Genomic DNA, 13816 nt, shown 5'->3' on the forward strand with positions numbered 1-13816 from the left:
TAAAAGTAAATAAAATCAGTAATAGTGCTAGGTCTGATGTGTAGAATTAAATCTTCCTGGTTTATCCTACACACCAATTGTGAGTGCAGAGAAAGTAATTAAACTTAACGAGAGCTACATCCTCATGTGCTGAAACTGGGAAAGGGGGATGCCTTCAGAAGCATAATGGGTGCATAGGCTTTTCTGCATTCATCTGTTTTATCCGTACTTATACCCAGGGATGTAGTCAAGAGAGCTGACTTCACTGTTAGATTCTTCATACACACAGCGATATTAGATATTCCCTCTCCTAAAGAGCTTGCAGTTGAAGCATATTGGTCTTCCCGAATGCTCTCATCAGTTTAATTATCTGTATATATATAGTTGCTATATTAACAGCATACCACAATGTTTTGAAGCTTGTGGCTTAACATACTCAAATGTAAAGCATGCTATGAAAAGACTACACATCAGATGGACAGTTCTTCCCCTGGGAAGGTCAGGGGAGAGAGGCTGAACTCACTTGCAGGATGCTGGTTCCATTGCTTAATGCCTGGTGGCAAAGCTCTGCTACTACAGGGAGCCGAGTGGCCAGAGACCACAAGAAATGGGTTAGCTAAGCAAACGGCTCTAACCTTGAAGTTGAATAGAAGAGTGATGCATTGTGCAGGTCCAGCTCCCAAGGCACAGTACATCAGTGCTACTCCACTTACATACCCATTGATAGCCTGGCCTCTAATCTCCTGTGCCCCCAGGTTCATCAGAATGATGCTCCTGGGCCACGGGCAGGGTCTAACACACCTTGTCCTGCAGGAGAGAGGATCCCCTCCACTCCTGGTGAGCAACCCAAGAGACTCTTTGCTTCTCGAATCAGAAGAAGGTGCTAAATATAATCAAGGATTAGGCTTGTGATAAAACTGGTTATTTCACAGGGAATGGACAAAGTCAACAACTTGTCATCTACAAAAGGATGCCCTGCCTTCAGCTACTCATATTAAGCATTATCTGCAGTCTTCCTGGGCGAGTCTATGCATTCAGAGCCTATATACGAAGGCCAACCAGATGGCTGTGTGTGTCCCTAAGAAGCAAAGGTTTCCATGTCCAGCATGTTTTGGAACACAGCAAGGAAGCTGCTGGAGTCCCCTGGGCCGGTCCCCTCCAGCAGTCACGGCAGTTACCACATCCAGCAGTCACTCGTGTTAACAGAATGACAGACAGTACAGGGCATTTCATTCAAGGAGCAGATCAAGTTGCAATGGAGAAACCCTGGGCACAGACAAGTCCTGCCTCCAGACGTTCAGTTCTTTCTCCTGTGGTACCTGTTGAACTAACACAGGGAATGCTAAAACCTGGTGCAGCTGAAGCACACGGACCATCCTGGTGCACGTCAGGACTGCCTGCAGCCCACATGGGCCCTACCACTCCCCCTCCAAACAGCTCTGCTCCCAATGCCCTTGAAGGTACCTTGAAGGTGTAGGAGAAGGGGATGAGACTGCTGGCCTTCATTTCTTGACTGCAGGCTCATCATCATCACAAAGCAACCCCCATAAATAAAGAAGGAGGCAACGGAGAGCACTGATAAATTGACCACAGCTCGAAAGAAAAGAAAGCTAAATAATACTTGCTCACCATAGGAATTAATGGGGGTATAAGAAAGGTTTATTTCCCCTGATATTTGTAGAAAGAAGTGCTGGTGATAAACCAGGCTCATTGAAAAGGAGAGTGAAATGAATGATCGGATGAGATAGTGACTTTTCTTTATTAACAAAACAAGAAATCTTTTTTCTGCAAAGAAAGAATAAAGAAGAAATAAGACAGAGCAATTAGGAAAGAACTCAGGCAGGGTAAAAACTGTTAGTGACAAACAGCTACTAAGGATATAATTGGAAAATGTAAATGCATACAAATGCAGGTGATAACCCATGTACTGGGGCAATAGCAGAATTAGCCAATAAATGTAAAGAACCATGGAAGAAAAAGCTTGGAGACTTTATGGAGAATTGGGGAAGATTTTTCTGAGCAGGAGGGGTAGAAAGCAAAGGCAGCCTGGTTTCTGAAGAGGAGAGATCCTTGGCCCATGGGTGGTGCTATGTCTGCGGGAGGAGTGAATGTAGGTGGGTGTACAAGATCAGCTGAAGGAAAGGATCTAGGGGGCAATGCTGATGCCAGCTCCACCACTTTCCATGCTGGGAGGCAGGAGTGCCTCCAGGCCTGGAAGAAGGGATGATGGTCAGAAATCGTCATAGCAGCTTCTCTCCCCATTAGCTTTCATTTCAGGTAGAAGAATCCTTGGCTGCTTCCTTTTCTTTTTGCACAAGGAAGGTTGTGGACAGGGTTTGTAACAGGCACTGGTGGTCTTTACCCACCCGTTTGGAACTGGGACTGACTTATGAAGGTGGTCCTGTTTCTGACCTGAAATGCTGTGCATCTGCCCAGCCTTGGTGTCCCAGAGGTGGGATCTGTGATGTTTTCTGTTGAGGAACACTGCAGAATTGCCAAAGGCAGGCCAAGCGTGCCATGCAGTGGCAAGGCACAGGGAGCTGCTATCCGTGGGCTGAGTCAGCTGGAGTTAGCTACCAAAATGCACAATCAGCTTTAACCCAAGGACAGAAAAGCTCTTTGTCCCTAAAAATATCTAAAAGCTTGCTCAGCACTGCCAGGAACAGGAAGACGGCTCAGCATGATGTTGACCCAAACCTTACACTGCAGCTAACGCTCCCAGTGCCACCAACCCAAGCACATCTTTCTGTGAGCAGGCCCAGGGACTGATGTCCTCCACCACGATGGGCATTGAGACCACGCTTGCCTCATGGACAGGATGGTGGCTGCCTGCCCTTGAGGGATGCTGGAGCCCATCCTCTTCCCCAAGGAAGAGATGAACCTTCTTGCCAGCTTCCAGAAAGTCTCTTTCTGTGTCTCATCCAGACACATCCTCACTGCAAAGTGAGATCGAAGTGACCGAGTAAGTATATCTGTTCATGCTTTCATTAAACCTAATGTGAAAGATGGGCAGGAGCAGGTTCCAAGGCAGCAGTGCAGGCATGGAAATCAGAAAAAATGTTCCCAGTCCATTTCTTCACTCAAAGAAATGGAGCCACAGTCTCATAAGCTGGGCCAGATCAGTCATGCTGGTGGCAGGTGCTGCTCCTAGAAGCACAAAGACTTCCAGAAAAAGATGCTGGAGATCTTGATGGCCCTCTGGGAACTGAGGGCATCTCTGCTGACCAGCCAGTGGTCATGCTGCCTGCTTGACAGATCTCTCTCTCCCTCCTGATGTCCTACCGGATGGCTGTGGACCCACCCCAAAACTTGCTCCTACTGCAAGGAGTAAATGCCTTTATTGTTTCTAATGCTGAAGGGCTGCAGTGCTGGAAAAGGCTGTACTACATATGTGAGGGTGAAGAGAATAATTGTATTTAATGTGATTTCTGAAAAACCGAAGAAGGTAAATTTAGGCAGAAGGGTTTTGTCCTTCTCTGTGATAAAACAGGAGAGATGTCTGACTTGCAGTGGGGAATTATCTTTGACTACTCAGGAATTCGAGTGCTGCAGTGCTGCAATCCTCTCTTCCTTCACAGTCCCTTCCACAACTGCGTGGTGGTTTTCATCCCTTACATTGAAAGTATGCCGTGGACTCGGTGGATGTCTGCCTCTGATAAATGTTCTGAGCTTCATTATTTAAGTGGTGAGAGCTGCATTTCTATTGACTTTCCTTTCCAAATAACTTAAACAGTTGTCAATTAAGTGAATGCTTTGCAAACTAGGTAGCTGTTATCTGAGTCTGTCCCCACAGCCTCTTTCGACATTGGTATGAACTGGGACGATTCAGCCATTTTAAACTCTGATTTGGCACCAGGAGAAGAAAAAAGGGCTTGCCCCATCCTCCTTCCCAAAGTGTCAAGGTAGCCCTGCAGAAGCAAAAGATGGGCTACGTGCAGCTTAGATCCTTGCTTGCAGTGTGGGAAACACTTGCCTGGGCTGTTGGTCCTTGCACCTTCAGCTGCAAAGTGGGAACACCCCGTGCCATTAAACCGCAGCGTAGTACGTCCTGCTGTTTCATCTAGGGCCTAGCCTCCTATTGAACAGTCTTCAGGACGAAAACCTGTTTCTGCATATCCCCCTGCCAAAACACTGTCCCTCTGTGTAAATGGAGCTTCCAGACGAGCTCCTTGTTCACTCTTAGTATCTCAATGACTAGACTTGAACTAGGTTATTGAGGACTACAAGAGAGACCATGTATCTTTAGAAAGATATTTTTCCACACTTGCTATAGGGATCAGCAAAACATTTGCCTGCCTGCCTGCTCTCCCAGGAGGCTCCAAAGATGTGACTGTGGTTTGTCCTAGGAAGAAGATGCCAGTATCTCTTTGAAGGGAAACTAGATGATAGCAAAGATATTTCACCCTGCAATGTCTGAATCCACAAAGGAGCTCTTGCTGCCAGGGAAAAGTTACGAAAAAGTGAGGAGAAATCACAAAAAAGGCAAAAGTTTCAAACACAGACTTAGTCTCAGACAGAAAGTTGTTATATGAGAGCACAGAGATATATTATATCCTTATAGTGTACACCACTGCTGTTGAGTAGTATCCATCAATACCAGAAGAGAAGTTGGCCTATGGCTCTTTGCTCCTTTGCCAGACTTTTATTAAATGCACAAGAATGCCAAGTCTGTAATGTCTAAAAGTGAATTTATTTAACAATGAACTCTTTGAAAAGGGAGTCTCAGATATGTAATTAATAATGAATCAGTGATTTGAAATCTGATCCAAAGCCTACTGAAGCTGATAGACAGACTCTCTGACTTCAGGGAGTTCTGGATAAGGGTGTCATTAGGCAAAAGGAAAAAAAAACCATAATTAAAAACTGATCCAGCTAGTTAGTTAAAAAAATATTATGTCTTGGACTCTGCGCTTAACAGAGACATACAGTAACCTGCACTGCACATAAATCCCTTCTCTGCTGACAGGAGACTCACACATTTCTGTGTCTGAAGCTGAACTTGAAATCTAGGAGATAAAATCAAATAAAAAAAGCTGTGAGAGTCCCAAAAGGAAAACCTCCAGCGGTTTGAACCACAGCTCATTTCCTCTTGGCATGAATTGGGAGATAACTGTCATATATGTGTCATTTGGAGGCAGCAGATGCTGCTCCTCTCCGTGCGCCGAAGCCCTGCTCCTGCCCCCACCCTGCTTCAGCCTGCGCACCCACTGCTGCTCCGCTGCGGCTGGCTTTACATCAGCTACACGCAACGCATGGCACGGAGATAATCAACCTCAAATTCCTGCCAAGCCCAGCGTAGCATGGTGTCTAAGGGGGGGTGTGCAGCTTGTCTTCCATCAGTGCAACTTAATTCAATTTGTCAGGGACGCAGAGGGTTTGGGTGAGCCTGATCCCGTCACTGCCACCCTGACATCGGCCACAATTTGCACAGGCACTGGGCGATGGGGTTGTGGCAGCCCCTGATTGTCATTTGCCTTTCAGTGTGACCCTAATGGGGATGTGGCGGACATGTTTGCTGATGAACAATTTCATTGTTCCTTACCTTGATCAGGAGACATAAAGTGCACATATTAAATCATCCCCTTGAGTCAAATATTTTTAAGTACAGTAACACAGCTCATTTTTAAATAATCAAATAATAATTAAAAATAATTGGCTCCCATTTCTGCTGAAGAACCAATGTGTCTACATTGAATTTGCTTTTTTAATAGCAAATTGTAACTCAATCTAAATGTAAATTCCTGGAGAATCTGCTATCTAATTCTCATTATTTCCACTTGCTTAATGCAATTAGAAACATCTGTCACTGATCAACTGTCCACACAGTGAAAACAAATAATAATTCATGCTATCTGCCTCCATAGTGTTTTTCAGGGAAAGGACTGCTTTAAAACCATTTGCTAAAGCCCAGAAGCTAGAGCTGTGCAAAATGCTTGTGACAAGCTCTGAATCACATCAAATGTGTCTGACCATCAGTGTCTGTATCTCAGTGATATTTGCTGAATAATTTGAGAAAATCCTAGACACATATAAAAGTGACCACTGGTTTCTGGAAAGACTTGGCTCTGGGGTCCCCATCTTCAGGAATATATCGTGTCCTGCTGGGTGCAGATCTTACATCCTGCTGCCAAACCTGGACCCAAAGCTGTGCTGGATCTCCCAGATGTTTGTATTGATGAAGCTGTGGTTGCTGAAGGGGCAGCAGGAGGCCCGTGAGTGGGGCATGAGTGCAGAGAGAAAGGACACTAGAGTCACTGGGGATTGAGAGTTATCCCAGCTGCTGCCTGTCGTCCCACTTTGGCTCTGCCCATGAGAGGAGTGGGAGGAAACAGCAGAGTGAGGAGCCATCAGAAATGTGTGCCCAGTCCCCACGAGATGGACCCGGTTGGGGCATGGATGGTGCTTCCTCCTCTTTAAAGCACATTAGTACATATAACTGTCTGTATAAACTCTCTGGTTGCTCAAAAGACAAGAAAAATTAAAGAACTAGAGAATATAAGCTTGAACTGAACCTCAAGAAATGGGCTTGTTCATCTCCTGCTCACTAGTGGTAGGGATGGAGAAGGAGTAAAGGCGGAGTCTAAGTGGAGAAGTATTCTCATTAGGCATCTAGTGCTGAAACATCCTTAAACAAAGTGAAATTAACCCAAACCCCACTTTTCCTAGTAACCAAGAGAAGCCCAATGCCACAGCCAAACCCCTCGATCTTTTTGCCTGTGACCTGCTCTGCAGCTGGAGCCTCATCCTATACGATGGCCTGGCTGCTCCGCAGGGCTGATGCATAGATCCTGGGATGGCTTCCCTCAATAAACATGAGAAGGACTGGGGAAGCATGAGCAATGGCATTGCCCACATCACCATGTGGGTCAGAACAGCTCTGTGCATGAAATGCTCATTCCGGCTTCAAGGCAAGGAGGGGAAATTAAGTGTAAATGGCTCGGCTGATTTATTTTATTTTATTCTTAAAAAGGGCAAAGGCAAATCTCTTTAATTCATTTCTTTTCCAAGAGACAAGTGTAACTTACAGACATTGTAAGATCCACTCTGACAAGTCAAAGTCTCTATCTGTCTGGGCTGCCAAACCAGGAGGGCAGGGATGAGCTGAAAGTTGCTGGCCTGTTCACCATCTCGTCAGGTCACATCTAGTCACTGCTGCACCTCCTGCTCCAGCCCCATTTTGTTTCTCCATCCACCACCATAATGACAGGGTTATACACCCAGCAATGAGCCAGAGTAACCTCGGCAGCTTGGCAGCCTTTTGATCCCAGTGCCCAAAAGGTGCCTGTGCCCTTGTGAGGATGAGGGGGTGCCTGTACCACTCACCTCATGTTATTCCAGAGGGTGAAGGGGCCATCGGCTGCTCCAGGCAGACGTGATGGGGACCAGGCTGCACTGCCAGCGTGCTGTCTGCTTGCACAGGAGGGGTTATTCTTGTTCTGCTAATGGGAGTGCTGGAGACAGGCAGCCCAGAGGAGGGGAGACTCCTCTCCAGGAATAGGGATGAATCACTGAACAAAAATCTATACTATTAATCAATTTTCCCAAGGATAAAATCCTTCCAGAGTTGACATATTTTCTGGCTCTACTTCCAAGTGTCTGGTTTGACCTGCTACCAAGACAGCCTCATCTTCAAAGTCGGGACAGAGGCTGAAGCTTCCTCCCAAGGCAGATTTAGATTTATGATTCTTCCTCCCATCCTCCCCTCCCTCATTTTCCACAAAGGTAATAACAGAAGAGTTTTTGTTCAAACATAACGGTGATGAGCCATCTCTGAGTGCAGATAGATGGAGAAGTTAAAGACATCCTATCTGTATTAAAAACCTTTCACCCAAAAGAATTGCTTCTCTGAGGGACGTTGGGAGAGGAATGGAAGGGGAGAACGAGCATGTGCCTTGTTGCTCACGATGAGGTCATGCAGGTTTTTTTTTAAGGCATGACCCAATTATCAGCCCAGAGCCATCTCCTCTGTCCTGAAAATTAGAAAAGCTGATGGTTTTCCTGATGACATCCCATATTGTGGCCGACACGAATGCCACAGGCAGCCTTTCTGTGCTCGCAGTGGGCACTGTGCCTGCCTTGCTCCTGCCCGTTCAGGCACTGAACTCATGGATGTGCTGCCGTCAGCAAGCTAGCGCATCCCTGGGGGAGGAGGGGAGTTCAGGAAGATAAACCGCTGAAGAGAGAGACAAATCCATTTCGACATCAGATCACCCAAAGCTTCCTCATGAGTAGGCACTTCCCCAAAATAAAGGCATAAAGGACCGACAAGCCACACATTGGAAATATGGTGAAGGTTGGGGGAGGGAGATTTCCTCTATTGCTTGGAGATGGCATTTTGCATCATTTCCAGAGAGACTGGGCCAAAAAAAACCCACTATGGGCAAAGGCAGGGGGAATGGATGGGGATTGTAGAGGGAGAGGTGGGTGGGCAGGGCTGGGGGGCACCCAGGTCTCCCTTGGGAAGGGCAGCGTGGTCTCCTCACGTCCCCGCACTGCCCATCCCCAGCCTCCTGCCCCCTCTGCAAGGTTGCAGATGTCTCCTTTCCCTCAAGTGCTGCAGGCAGAGGGGCAAACTGGCCCCAGCAACCTTTGCTGGCAGCAGCACGGTGCCAGACCCAGCTCCTTTTTGCTTTGCTCAGTGCCATTGACAAGTATGATGCCGAAACCTGTGTCTGTGCGAGCACATGCAGGCTGCCCTAAATTAACCAGCCTGAATGCATCGCTGGGGGCAAACCATTCCAATCTGACACCAAGCACCATGGCCAGCTGCTGCTTTTGGTTATCTGCAGCAAAGTAAAGGGAAAGGAAATAATTTCCCAGTGAGATGGGTAACAGTTTAAGACCCTTTCTGCTTATTAGGTGCAAACTCCTGAGCCCAGAAGCCTCACTCATGGCTGAGGCTCTCACTGTGCTGTGCTGAAGGAAGAACCTTTTGGCTCAAAAAGTTTGAGATCTTTTGTCTAAGCTGCTGCATTCACTTGTAGCTGAAAAGGAAAGGGAATAGAAAACAATTTTCTGTAAGCTGAATAACGTAGCTCAGACAATCAAGTCTGGCATCTCTCATTCACCATCAACCTAGTATTTGTATTGCAGAGTCTGATAGCAGCAATAAGGGGAAATGCTCCATCCTGAAATGCTAACTTGGATTGGAAATGCATATTTTTTGCCTTGGCTTGAAAGCAAATCTGCTATGTGGCCTTGCTTATCATTTCTTCTGAGCTAAGCTCCTCTAGAGACTGATGATCTCTTGAAATCATCCGGTACATATGCTATTATTTTTCAAAATTGCTCACTCAGACCATACAATAAAAAAAAAATTTTCTATTTCCATTTCCATTGCCTTCCAGGAGGAAGCTTTTGTCCTGTGCCACATTTAGCACTTTCTTACCTGAATTTACTGTTTGGGTTTCTTGTCCAGCCAGGAGGACATGAAAGGAGGAGTCGGAGCCAAAGCAAGACTGGTGCGACCATAACCATAACCATAACCATCCACGTGGTGAACCCCTACCCACAAGCTAATTTCAGAGAATCCTTTTGCAGCCAAGGAGAGAAAGGGGTACAGTTCATCTCAGAAGATCTATCTTAGGATGAGCTCAGCTGTGCCCTACATATGCCCTGCTCTCTCCACCACCTGTAAAAGTATAGCCTCACGCACAGGCTCTCACACCGTACGTGCCTTAAGTTAAACGAGATGAATGTCATCGCTGTCTGCCATGGGCTGAATCAGGCAGGTGCTCAGGCAAGCCAGGGTCGGAGGTGAGAGATGGGATGTGGCCCAACACAAGGGCTGGTCTACCACGAAGGAGCAGCAGCGGAGAGCAGAAGGGGCTCTGTGCGTCTCAGCCTCATCATCTTGCCACTGACCCTTATTTTTTTTCCAACTTTGCCCTTGGTTGTGCCCTGTGGCTGAGCCCTGCGGTCACCCTGGGGAGGGGGACATTGGGATGCCCATGGCTGGAGCAGCATCTCATGGGGTACAATGATGTATGTCACACTACTGTTGGACACTTGCAGGTTGGCCCAGACACGAACAAAAGCTCCACTGAAGCCACAGAGCAGCTGAGCCAGGCAGAAACAATAGTGAATTTTTTTATTTCTCCCAAGTAATTGTGGATGAGCTGTTTCTCTGTAACGGGGCCATTAGATGCTGGATGTGCCATTTCTGTACTGGTGCATGTGGTGGGAGGTCACCAGGACAATTCAAATTGCTGATGCTCTACAAAACTTTGGGAGTTAACTCATCAGAAAGGAAAGAGCTTTATCCCTTCACCAGACACTTTACTGGGATTGTCACCAGCCCTCCCCCAAGCAGGTCTGAAAAGCTCCATGTGTGCTCAAAATTAAGGGTATTTGACAAATTTTAGCGGAACAACTGAAAAAAAAAATATTGCTGAATATCTTCACCCACATTTGGCCAGCTGTAAGGAATATGCAGCTTTCAGCACATGCAGTATGAATAAACATATGTCTTCAGCTTATCTCTCTCCTGACAGCTCATGGATAGCTCCCCAGCCTGTATTAGTTCAAAAGCAATTTATTCTGGAAGACTGATAATAGGGCTATTGATTATGCAGGCCCTTGGAAATCACACCCTCATTTCACGCCATGAAGGAGCATGATTGCATTCCCTGTTTATTTTCTTACGAGGCCATACGCACCTTGCTGGGGGAGTCTGTTCCCTGAGTCTCCTGGTGGGGTGCCTGACAGACACGCAGGGTTCACATACAGGGGTCTCAGGGCAGGGAAGGACAGAACCCGCTCTCAGCTCTGTTCAGAAACCAGCAGGCAGCTCGAAAAGAGGAGAATGCACAGCTTTACTGTGCTGAGGAAACACCATCCCTCCAGTTAACCTCCTCGGCTCACAGAAGTACCTCTGCCACAGGCAAGGTCAGCCCTGACCTGACTCATTCTCTGTGATCACTTTGCTCCCAGCAGCTGTTGCCCCCTGCCTCCACCTGTCCCATCTTCTGCTAATGCTCCTCCCATGCCTATGAGGCTGAGGAACAAATCTGGAAGGACTGAGCTATCCCTGCTGGGTTTCATTAATTTCATCTTGCCTTTGCTACACACAGCTTTGCTTTCTCTAGAGCTACTTGACCAGACTGACCTTCACTGTGTGTCAGATCCCCTTGGAGGCCCTCCATACTCCCTGTCCAATTGGGCTCACTGCTGATCCCTGCCCTGGAGCTGTGCACCCTGCCTGACCTCTTCAAATACTGCTCCAGGTGATCCTCACTGACTAACACGACCTGCCAGCTTGCTCCACACAACCCGCCTTGCTGGTGTCTGACCTTAGAGCATGTTCTCCTCCGGCAGGTCCATCCCTTGGACACAGGGGCTGTGTCCATTCTCACTGAGCATTGTGGTCACCTGCGTTGAGCTCTGGGAGCCTGGAGCACCCAGCACACCTGGGAGCTGTGGGCTTGGACCAGCCTCCTGGGGCCAGCGCCACTGTGTTGGCCTTGATGGAGCCAAGGCAGGGTGCACAGCAGAGACTCTGCCACCCCTAGTTTCTGAGCCCAGCTCAGGATTTCCTTCAGAGATGTTCACTCCACCTCTTGTTCCAGATCTCCTCAGTTTTGCACTTAGTTGGGGGTAACCTTGAGTGGATCTGCTCTGCCTCCTTCACCCTGCCTGAGATCCCTCTTGGCTCTTAAGCTGAATTGTGAATGGCCACCTCTGCACATCAAATTTCTTTCTCTTCTGCCCCTGTGCTCTTCTATTTCCATTTCCCAGCAAACACTCTCCCCTCCAGGCTTGACTTCTGTGGACTTCTGGGTTCACTGGAGCCTAAGCTGAGCAATGAACCCCAGAGATACAGCCCTCCAGCCTGACACCAGATGCTCTGTAGGCCATGGATGACGGCGGTGGATGCTCTTTGAGGGAATCAGTGAGGCTCTGCAGAGCAGCTCAATAAAGTCACGCCTTGCACCTGAAAGGCTGAGTTTGGGAGCAGACCTGGCTCTCCTAGTCTGTTTTCCACTTATCCATTTATCCAGTCTAAGACAACACCTAGGTATAGTGCAGCAACTTTCTCTGCAGGAGATGTGCTAACTGGGAAAGCCAACAATGCTCCCAGCACCATATTCCCCTAGAAGCAATGCTAAACATATTTTCCTAATGTTATTTTTTGGTAAACAGCCAAATTTTCAGCAGAAAAGATCTTAACTCATAGTTCACTGGTTGCTCAGCAAGACCACAGACATGAATTGCCAGTCTGGGCTCCTACCTCCCCTTTGCAGAGCAATCTCTCCTTCATTCCTCCCCATGGTGACCAAACCCAGCCATACATTTGCTCTGTTTGCATCCATGCTCAGAATGATCAAAACTCTCCAACGGGAACCTGAGAGGTGGTGAAAGGCCAGGAGGAATCTTTCCTGCAAAAAAGAGGTGGCTTCACATCATTCGTCTGCCAGGGGCCACAGGCTATGGAGGGGCAGTTGCATGGTTTGTCCTGGTGATGTAAATCCCACCTCAGACACTGCTTGGCAGGATCTTTCTATGGCTTCCCAGTCAATCCAGAGCCATAGATCTCAATAATTTTTAATGCCAAAGATATTTAAAAATCTACTTTGCAATTTTTCAGACTCTTGCTGAGCTGGAATATAGTCTCACTCTTGCTGTAGTAAATCAGGATTTGTTTCTAAAATCAGTCTTATACCAGAGTCCTAACATTGCAGTTAGGGAAAATAAAGCCTCCTTTCCAGAAGGCAGATCTGAGCATTTCTTCAGCTCCAACCCATGTTAAATCATGATCCAAATCCAATTTTTGCACATTTTCTCAGTGCAAGAGACTGGATCCTGCAAGATTCCTAGTAGAAAATTCCACTTGAGTTCAGCCTGGTCTCCAGTTATTTGTTTCCCCTACAGAAAACATGCTTTCTTTTTTTTTTTTTTTTTTTTTTTTTTTTTGAGAGGAGTAACACACCAACTCACAGCCTACAAAGCCACTCAGAAGAGAGTTGTCAAGCCAATATTGAGCCCTCGCATTAAGACAAAGTGACGCTTTCCAGCTGCTTTGTTGCAGGTATGGAGAGGTTGGTTGGGAAAAGTGGATGCAGGGAGCCTCCCTTGCACACACACCGAGAGCATCATCACCAGCCCATCCCAGCTCTCCAGCCCTATAGGGCATGCCCTATAAGCACCCCCAACAATATATTCACTGCACTGCTCCTGCAAGGGCAGCAGGGCCAGCAGGGCAGTACTCACACTCTTACTCACTCCTGCCTCCTCGCTCCCAGCCCAGTGCTGGCTGCTGCTGCCTTCCACAGCAATGGTTAAAAGCGCTTTTGGATCAGAGCCTGCAAATGCTGCAGGGAACCGAGCTGCTCTCCCGCATTGCGAGGACAGCTACTGGCACCCAAACATCTCCATTTACGGTCTGGACTGCACGGCTGCATTTCTGCATCAGCCCCAGGAGCTGGTGCTTTTAAAGGGATCCCCAGTTTCAGCAGTGGAGCAGGGCTAGACCCCATTTTTCTGTGCTTTTTGTGGCTTCCCAGGGGAGATTGAGCCCATTCTGGGGCTTGTTTATCCTGCTCTGAGGATGGGATATATTGCTGTGGTCCTCACGCAAAACCTGTACCCAAAGTTAGACAGCTTCTCCCCCACAGCAGGCAGGTGCCACCCTTGGTACCACCTAAAGGGAAACCTTTGCAGTTTTTCCACCGTGCCAGGCTGGATAACCACTCTGCTTATTGGCCTACAGAAATAAGGCAGCAAGAAAACGCAAGTAAAACCCCATTGACTGCAATTTCCTGACCATGAGCAATAACGAAAATACTGCAAAAACTGTAAAAGCATCTTGGGAGGAGAGTGGAACATTGTATTTCTCCCT

General features: G+C 47.4%; 1 protein-coding gene across 6 annotated transcripts in view; it reads right to left on the bottom strand.

Annotated features, from left to right (window-relative positions):
- Nucleotides 1-13816, bottom strand: part of FRMD4A (FERM domain containing 4A) — a 386977-nt gene that overhangs the window by 120405 nt on the left and 252756 nt on the right. The gene's annotated exons all lie outside the window — the stretch shown is intronic.

This window comes from Falco naumanni, chromosome 5 (assembly GCF_017639655.2).
Source record: "Falco naumanni isolate bFalNau1 chromosome 5, bFalNau1.pat, whole genome shotgun sequence".
Classification (NCBI taxonomy): domain Eukaryota; kingdom Metazoa; phylum Chordata; class Aves; order Falconiformes; family Falconidae; genus Falco; species Falco naumanni.